General features: G+C 33.5%; 1 pseudogene; it reads left to right on the plus strand.

Annotated features, from left to right (window-relative positions):
* Window positions 1-570: 570 nt before the first annotated feature.
* On the plus strand, window positions 571-4,374 carry LOC130046650 (uncharacterized; annotated as a pseudogene).
* Window positions 4,375-10,619: the final 6,245 nt, after the last annotated feature.

The raw sequence follows: 10,619 nt of genomic DNA on the forward strand, positions 1-10,619 counted from the left end.
CGACTTTGTTAAATACAACACCGATTCTGCGCAAACGTACTCTGAAGCTGATAGAGAAAAGTTGCTGGAGTTCCTAACTGAAAATATCTACGTAGTCCTTGTTGATTGGATCATTAAGCAATCTTTAGGAATTTCCATGGGCACGAATTGTGCTCCTTATTAGCCAACAGCCTATTCCGAATGCATATTTTTCTAACTTAATTTTATTCACGGTTTCTTGGGAGTGATTTAAAGGAATAACTCTTGAAAAAAACAAATCAAAGAAATTCGGTAAATCTGATTTGAAAATGATACACTCCTTTGTCGTATTCTTGGCATAAAAAATATCCCTTATCACCCAAGCTATATTCCCAAAACGAATGAAAAAATCACGTACACTTGATTTTAAGCAATGGAATAATTTTGAAGCGACATGACAGCATGCGATTCGAAAATTAGTAACACAACACTCATGTGATGCAAGAAAGCAACATGGTGCATACAGTCACGCAAATACTATAACATGAATATATATATATATATATATATATATATATATATATATATATATATATATAGGGTTTATAGATGTATGCGTCATTGTAAACTATTCTGCTGGTACAAGGTAATACTATATTTAGAGAATGTTGAAGCACTATTTATGATAATTCATCAAATAATTTGTCTGAGAAATGATGTGATCTTTATCTTTAGATTGTCTTTTGAAATCTGCACTACTACATGTTTTGATATTTCCCTTGTACATTTTATAGAGAGTAACCATGATTTTACTATGCAATAAGAGCTGGCTATTTGCTTACATAACTCAATGATTGTGACGTCATAACTTTTTACATAGGCCTAAAGGATACATAAGTGCTTATATATAATTTGAAAAAATCTAAAGAAAATACACAGAATATCGGTAAAGATGGCTGTCCTCGCTCGTTACGCAGAGACAGAACTCGCAAGTTCGATTCTCTTTAGCATACAACGACCTTTGGGTGGACATATTTTCCTATATTCAGGACATAATCTTTAAGTATCATTTTATATTTCTTATATATCATTTTGTAGAAGAAAAACAGATGGAATATTTCACTCGTGTACGTATATTACTTGTGTTATCATTGGTCGGAGAGACATGTGCATCAGGTAAGTCACATGCTTATTTCTTGCATAGATATTCAATTTCAAAGAAAGGTACAACGCTGGTATCAAAAATATATCTTACCACTTCAGCAGATCAGTCGTATGCCCTCTGTGGTGGTCAAAAGGGTTTTATACGTTGTCTGAAAGGAACCAAAATTCAGATTCTAACCGCCAGTTACGGACGAACAGATCCCATGCTGTGTCCCGATGGTAAAACAGATACACGAACGTGTCATTCAAAAACATCGGAACTGAAGGTCTAATGGGTACAGGACATGTCATCTTCAGGCCACTGACCAGAACTTCGGGGATCCGTGTCCTAAGTATTCCAAATATCTGGAGGTCAAGTATCGTTGCGTGAAGACCCCAAATCCACATCCTGCAGGTATGACGTAAATAAAGAACAATCATTTATATACCTAAATCCACATTCTGCAGGTATGACGTAAATAAACAACATTCATAACTTCTCGATGAAAAGGAATTAAATTTTGAAATCATTGTACTTGCAATGTTTTGATAGTGTTTTGATCACGTATATTTGCATGTTTAGGTTGGGTTTTTTTTTTGTGGTCCTGATTACTGCCAATCTATGATTAATGTTCGACCTGCTAGAAAGGGTTTTATTGAACAGAAAGTGCTGTCACCACCCTGAATATGGAAATGAGATTTATAAATCCAGTGTCATACATTTGGGGATTACTCGGATAAAGGGCTTTCTTCGACACTTAAAAGATAATTATGTTAATTTACCACATTGGTAACAGGAAAGGAGAAAATGTAATGTAACAGACCCGTCAGTTCGAATTGTTGGTCCACGGCTCCAGATAATACAGAAAGGGAGAAAATGTAGCGGACAACTCTCCCTCTTCTGAAATTAGTCTCTGACAAATATCGTACACACGTCTATGGCAAGTCAAACGTTGAAATATTTGATCTTTTCCATTTGTATTGTATCATTTTCATTTATAATTTTTCATCTGTATATCTCCATTATGCATATGAGTGAAAGATTCTCGAGAGGTACGTTAAACAATATTCAGTCAATCATTTGTATATTTTTCATTTGTATTGTATAATGTTTAGGTCACCTGAGTCACCTTAGTGACCTATTGATATCCGTATTCTCCGTCGTCGTGCGTAGTTCGTCTTGAGTTAACATTTGAAGATTATCAGCTTCTTCTCTTAAACTACTCGGTCAATTTCAACCAAATTTAGTAGGATCTGTAGGGAAAGGGAAACTTAAATTGTGAAATTCATGATCCCAAGCCCCAGGGACCATGGATTTTGGGTAAAACTGTAAAATGAATACAATCTTTAAAAATCATCTTCTTTACTTCTGAGCATCTAGCAGACAAACTGAGTACATGGTTATAATAAGTAAAAGTGTCTCTATCAAAATTGGGAAATTCTAGGTCCCAAGCTAAGGTGTTGTGATGTTATGGTGGGGCCAATATGAAAATGTATTAAATCTTAGAAAATCTTCTCTGCTCCCATATATAAATTTGACAAAAATTAAATGCATGATTATGATGTCCTTCAATCTCTCTACTTAAATTGCTAAATTCATGGTTCCTGGGTCCGGGGTTCATGCCCCTAGGCAGGGCAAATATGGCCACATCATAAAAATGTATAAAAATTCATTTCTTCTTCTCTACTTTTACAGTCATGGGAGATTAATTAAATGCATGGTTATGATGTCTGTAATGTTTTCTTCAATTGTGAAATTCATGAATCAGGGTTTTGGGAGGAGTTGGGGTGTCGAAATGATTTATAAGTATCAAACTTCCATTTTTTCTTCTGTAAATGAATAGAAATTCTGTGTATATTTTAAAAGATCATAAACATGTAGACAAAGGATTTCATATTGAGACTTAAATGCAAATACGCCCGTGGGCCTCTTGTTCATTTGTGTTGTATATTTTCATTTTTTTTTCATTTTTTTCGTATCACTGAGACTATCTATTTTGATTTATTGTGAAGGATTTCATCGGTTAAGCTTTAGCCTTTGTCGTGTTGAAAACGAGAGAGATGTTCCGGATGCTTAACGAGATAAACTGGTCGTTTATTTCCATCCAGGACTAGTCAAACACGAGATTAGTTCAGCAGAATCTAAATGTAGGGAAAAAGTAGTTAAGAAAAAGATAGAGATCCGTGACTTGAAAATCGAACCATGGTTTAAACCAGTGAAATCCTCTGTATCAAACCAAAATATACAATACAAATAGAAATGAAAAATTTATATTTTGTATTGCTTATAGGAGTTATGAGATTGATCACTGTTCGTTATCTTCACCTTGCATACAATAAAAATGAATACTAAACAATACCAATGAAAAGTATACAATATGAAGGGAAATATTACAACAGAAATAGAAAATACAAGTGATGTTTTCATAATACAAATGAAAAATTATACGACACAAATGAAAAGTTATAGAATGCTAATGAAAATTTATACAATACAAATGAAAAGTCATATAAAACAAATGAAAAAGGTCCAATATTGCAAGGTTTTACATGCAATACACATCTTCACAAGCATTGAGCATTGTGATTTAGTCGTCGTTCAAGTAAGAGATTTTTTTACTAGAGATTTTAGCGATCTTTTCTACTTCCTTTTCTATATTCGGATGTTTGATAATTATAGCACGTGAAAAACAATGAAAGTGACAAGGAATGCACGTGAAAACTGAAAAGGTATAAACATTTATACCTAATCGGAATGCAGAAGTACTAGTGCATGTATACAAAGTGAATAGCTGTCCAAATCTGCTGAAGCAAATGTAAAATGTATTCTAAAAATTTAAATTATACATTTGCAGAGAAAACAATCATCGCCTTTAATGCGTACACCACCAAAAGATTGCACCTAAATGAAAATTCTCCTACCAATGTTGTTTATGATGGTATCCATCTCAACAGAGGAATGGCCTACGATCGTCATAGTGGAATCTTCACAGCGCCCTCTGATGGACTGTATATTTTTACATGGACAAGTTTGGTGCAACTTAAAAAAATCTTTGACACAAATATTCTTGTCAATGGAATTCATAAAGGCTACTCAAATTGTAACAATCGTCATAATCCAGGGTATGAAAACTGTGCCAATACTGTACCACTGATTCTCAAAACTGGTGACAAGGTCAACATCCGTACAACCACTGCAAACAATTTGCATGAAATTTGGTCGAGTTTCAAGGGATGGAAAGTGTAAAATATATAATAAAGCGTATTTTAAAGAAGAGATGTTTGTAATACATATATGCCCCCCCCCCCCCAATGGTACAAAATTGAAAAGGGTTATACACATGCATCATTTAATTGATAGTAGTATCACCAATTCAAAATATTGAACAGAGAATATCTTCCTATATCAAGAGTGGATTGACCATGTGACCTAAAAATCAATAGGGGTAATTTACTCCTTATGCCGTACCAGTGTACCAATTCGCCGTTAATCAAGCAAATGATTCTTAAAATATAGGAGGCAATATATTACTATGTCCAGTTTGACCCTTGACCTTTAACAAAGTGACTTGAAAATCAATAGGGGTCATCTGCTCCTGAAGATGTACCAAGTTTGATGTCTGTCAAGCAAAGGGTTCTCAAGATATTGCTCGGACAATATATTCCTATCTCTAGTTTGACTCTTGGCCTTTGATGATGTGACCTCAAAATCAAGAGGGATCATCTTGTCCTAAAGATATACCAGTGTACCAAGTTTGATGTTTATCAAGCAAAGGGTTCTCAAGATATTCAGCAGAGAGTATATTCGTATGTCCAGTTTGACCCTTGACATTTGACCATTTCACTTCAAAATCAATTGGGGTCATCTACTTCTTACAATGTTCCAGTGAACTAAGTTTGATGTCTGTCAAGCAAAGAGTTCTCAAGATATTGAGCGGACAGTATATTTCTATGTCCAAAGTAGATTGACCCTTGCCATTTAAATTTTTGACCCGAAAAAGCAATAGGGGTCCTCTTCTACTCCTAACCAACCCACATATGAAATATCATTACGATCAAGTGAATGGTTCTCAGGATATTGAGCGGACAACGTGTGGTCTACCAACCGACCGACAGGTGCAAAGGAATATGTCCCTCTTCTTTGAAGGGGCATAAAAAGGAATTACCCCGTTGTTTGCTAAATAGTACGTGTGAATAATAACGAGATAAAATGCACAGGCATTTTGAGAGTGGCCATTGTATGTATAAACAATGAAGTGTGCTTTGTTGTCATTATTGGGGAGATGACAGTCAATAGCATTGTAGGAAATTACATGACACACTGACAACATACATGGTGACGAATCAGCTGACAAAGCTTGTAACAACATTGTCTTTGCTTGTAAGGCTCATTATTACAACTGTATTTTAAACGAACTTGGCAATTTCCAATTTCTGTAATCGTACCTATACTCCAACTGCCTTTTCGAAAGACGAAATTCTTCAAAACCATGCCTCATTTTTTACACATTTAATATCACAGTGAATGGGTCGGATGAATATGAGTTACCGTACCTATACTGGATTCCTACCTCTGGTGTATCCCAGGTCCGTGTTTACCCAACTCTCTATTATGTATTCCTGATAGGAGTTATGAGTTTACGAAAATTCATACAAATACTTATATTAACGCAAAAAGTCATTCGAAAATGATAACTTTTAAAATTGACCAGAAGGTAGGCGGTAAAACAACACTATCGTTCGCAGTTCTTTCTTTTTCCGGGTAATAGGTCATGCCAAAGTCACATGAAAGGTGAAGATAACGAACAATGATCAATCTCATAACTCCTATAAGCAATACAAAATAGAGGGTTGAGAAAACACGAACCCCTGGATATACCAGAGGTGGGATCAGGTCCCTTGGAGGAGTCAGCATCCCCTTGTCGACCGGTCACACCCGCCGTTAGCCCTATATCTTGATCAGGGAAACCGAATTATCCGTAGTCAATATATTGGTATTTTTGAAGCAGATTTAGTTTTTGAGCGTAATTCTTGGCATATTACGCCCAAAATGTTTCAGCCGAAGATGTAGAAAAGTGGAAATTTCTGTTGTTTTGATAAAGAAAAATTGTGGTCTATTGAATATTGATAATGATTTCTCGTTATCTAGGTTTTAATATCCTAACTGAAAAAATATTTGGCTCCCTAAAGTTGCTAGGTTGTATTTTACCAGAGAAAATACTTTTTGGGAAATGTAGCCCTTCCCCAGAATGTCAGAATGTTAAAAATCGGGAAGTGCTTCATTCTTGCTTGTAAAATTAGCATGAGTAAATTATGAAGTGATTAATATTGTTATCTGTAAGAAATATGTCATTATTATTGTCTTCAATTCCATGTGGTTTGGGGTTTGACAAAGTTGTTCTTAATGTAGCATGGAACAGTTTCGCACTAGAGGCCCTTTCAACTTTAAAACAAAAATGAAAATACCCCATATTTGAAGTGATATTACATGTGTAAAATGTATACAATGACCCCACCTCTGGTGCTCAACTATCTATTTTGTATTGCTTATATGAGTTATGAGATTGATCACTGTTCGTTATCTTCACCTTTCATATACAATCATCAAATGACACAATAACACTCATCTACTTTAATGCAATATTGCCCATAAAAGTAAAAAAAAAAAAGGGGGGGCGCTTAGATAACGACACATATTTACAGACAAGCCGAAATATGTGGAAATAGTTATAATGTACTAAGTTTTTAACTACACGCGCAGCATAGTTTGTGAAAGCTAATAGTGGGAAGTTCTGCGATATTCATGCCCGATTTCATTTGAAAATATTCGTCGTATATTTTACCATAATCAGTCGGTCTATAATAATAAATCTATAGAGTCTGTAAAAGTTGGTAGGAATGTGCTAGATGTACCTTCAGTTTTTGCAGGTTTGTTTGTTAAACATCTCCGAAATATAGCCTTTTACAATCTATGAAATATCATAGTTATGATTTCTTTCTTTAAAATAACCTTTAAGATTTCTTAATGTAAAACTTATACGGTACCAATTTTGATGCACCAGATGCGCATTTCGACAAATAATGTCTCTTCAGTGATGCTCAACCGAAATGTTTGAAATCCGAAATAACTATGAAGTTTTAGAGCTAAATATAGCCAAAAACAGCGTACCAAAAAAAGTGGAGCCAAATTCGTCCAAGGATAAGAGCTATGCATGAGGGAGATAATCCTTAATTTTGAAATGAATTTCTAAATTTTATAACAGCAATTAAATATACATCCGTATTTTCAAGCTAGTAACGAAGTACTTAGCTACTGGGTTGTAGAGATCCCCGGGGACTAACAGTCCACCAGCAGAAGACTCGACCCAGGGGTCATAATGTAAAACTTATACGGTACCAATTTTGATGCACCAGATGCGCATTTCAACAAATAATGTCTCTTCAGTGATGCTCAACCGAAATGTTTGAAATCCGAAATAACTATGAAGTTTTAATACAGGATATCGGAATTTGAAAATTTTGGAACTCTTCAGAAAAGAAGTTACGAAAATCATGCGTCACTTAGGCAACTCTTGTATATACATGTATGTTAGTGATTAAAGACGACTCAATTCTGATGCAAAAATATCTGCCTGGTTTGAAGATTATGTTTCAGTATTTTGCAAGTGAATGCCCTAGTATAAAAACATGTAGTAGTTACCCCATATAATATTGTTGGTTATGTGTAGATACCCGATGGGCGTGGACATATTGATACGAGGGAGCATAGCATGAATATTATATGGGGTAAGTGACTTGTACCATAGTTTACTATTATTCATTATATTTTATCATAGTTTTCGGAAGCGCAGTTGCCTGTATACAATATACCATTTTTTGTTTTACATTACTCTTTGTACACCGTTTGATATTTCTATTAAAAAATGACTTTGTATCACCAAAAAATGTATAAACATTAATTTTTGTTTTAAAAACCTATTTTTGAAATGCATATAAATGTTTGGACTGTTGGTTTTAATATTTTTATTTCATATATACTCATTCTACGACTTCTAGTACCGAGAATTGAAATTAGATACAATTAAAATTCTAAGAACCCCATATTTGTTCGTTTTTCTGTTTAAAAATTTAGCAACATATTTAATTGATGATGGTAGTTACTCTTTTAATAATCCTATTTGATATTCTTCAATGTAATACATATTTTGACTAAATTGGCTGAAAAACATTTACATGTATATACAATGAATTTTTTTAAAAAACCCATAAAAGAAACATAAGCGAAAAAAATTTAAGAATTGTATGGCGCGAAACCATAAACGAAACACGACAAGTTTGATTGGCCGCCGCTGTTCACCCTGTCCGCTAAACAAGTTCTCTCGAACGCGTTCTAATCACATGACTGGGTCTTTTATAAAATCTCGTATTTCTACTTACACGTGTTTCTCAACTTCTTCGCACACATGGAGGAGAATATGTAAATAGAAAATCTTTGGGACGAAACCACTGACGATATAATCTTTTCTCAAGCTTCAACTGAGATTAAGTGTGAATACTTATTTGGAGAACTTAGTCTGAGTCAGTTATCCATGTTTGATATGGGAAATAGTGATCTGGTGGAACTTGATTCAGTGGACAGTGATGTTGTTTTTTTCGAGTTTGTGTGCGGGGTTTGAAGAAAAGTGTGGATTATGTACAGATAACCCACACTTTTATCAAAAGAAAACATGTCAAACTATGGCACAAGTTATTGGATTAATTTTTTTAATGTTTGGTAGCGGAGATACACCAAAAGAAAAAAATATTTCCTCATTGTATATACACATTTATGTTTAAAAAATATGTTAAGCATATTTATCTGAAAAAGTGAAAACGGTGAACTAACTTCTGTAAATTGTCAAGTCATGTATTAAGAATTGTTAGTTTAATAGACTTCATACCGGGTACAGGTGTATTAGTTTTTTCATATACATAGTCAGCAGAGTTAATATTGAACTACAGGGGAGGGTGTATGCCTCATGAATCAATGATAAATTACAATCTTTATGTATCCTATTTACATGTAGTTTATTTAACTTGAATAATTCTTAAGATCAATGATTCAATCTCAATGCCACACTTAATTCGAGTGGCAAGGTTAAAAAAATTGCACTATAGTTTGGAAAAAGTGCAATCTTCAAACATGAATTTTCCAAATATGGTAGTTAATTTGATGAATTTTGATACAAATAATATACAGTGCAAATCGTGATACACGTACGATGTAAATAGGGATCAGGCACATTTGAAAAAAATAATAAAAAAATAAAAACAATGCATTGATTCAATTATCTGTTACAAATTAAGAGGTTTTTTTTATGATCGAAGAACATGCATGATAAATATTAATATGAGATTTACTTGAAAAGGATGTGAACTTAAAGTTAGCTGTCTTGTAATATTTTGTTACCATAACAACCATGTGATATGAATTATTTATCAGTAACAATATTTTCCCGCTATAACATTGACTTCAGCTGAATCTGTCAATAAAAACAGTTTTTGGTCTAAAAATTTATTTATTTTGCATGGATTTCGAATTTGAAAAGAAATAACAATTTTCAATTCCATGGCAACCAATATTAATTCTCATATCAAATTTGTTAAAATTTAAAATCTATCATCAGTGGCAGTCAGTTATAAGATTATATACTTTGAATATAAAGAAAATTATATTTCATTTGCATTAAAAGATGCACCTCCACTGTCATATCATGACGAAATGCATTATTTTGTTTCCATGGAAACACAGCTTAAAAGATAGATTCCCAAATATGTATCATTGTTATAAGATAGTACTAGGTCTAATGTATGTTGAACAAGTATTCATATATTTCAAGCTGAATGCACAATTTTTTATCCAAGATTCAAATTTCCATCGAAAATAGCTTTTTCAGAATGTATCAACGACCCCACTTTTCCAGACAGAAAGAAACATAATAGAAATATTCAAACCTTTTACTAGATATCAAACTAGATAATAGAATGCTACAAATCATCATTTCACAATAATTTCATATGAAATCAAACAACTAAATTCAGCATAGTTGAATAAAACAATGTCATTTTTCATGTAAAAATTAACTCTTTCGTGACCTGAATGGCATGCATGTGCTACCATGGCAACGGAGTTGCATAGCACCCAAATTATGATGGCTTTACATTATTTATACCAGATTAAGTCGAGGTGCCAAATTTGAAAAAAAAAATTAGGTGACATTGCGTGGCTGACCCCTGATATAAATATTTAAGGACGGAGACTTGTCAGCATGTTTTAACGTAAGTGGATTCCCAGAGTTTGAGAGACTTAAAAGTTTCTGTTGGTATTTTTTTTTTTTTTTTTTTAGAATAAACAATTAATAAAGGATTATGTTAAAACAGAAATGGGAAATCCGTACCATTTACTATCATAATTCATTGAATTTTTAATGTTTCGATAAACGCACCATAAACTTACGACAACCATCTTAACTCTTGCG

This window comes from Ostrea edulis, chromosome 4, assembly GCF_947568905.1.
Source record: "Ostrea edulis chromosome 4, xbOstEdul1.1, whole genome shotgun sequence".
In the NCBI taxonomy this organism is placed as follows: domain Eukaryota; kingdom Metazoa; phylum Mollusca; class Bivalvia; order Ostreida; family Ostreidae; genus Ostrea; species Ostrea edulis.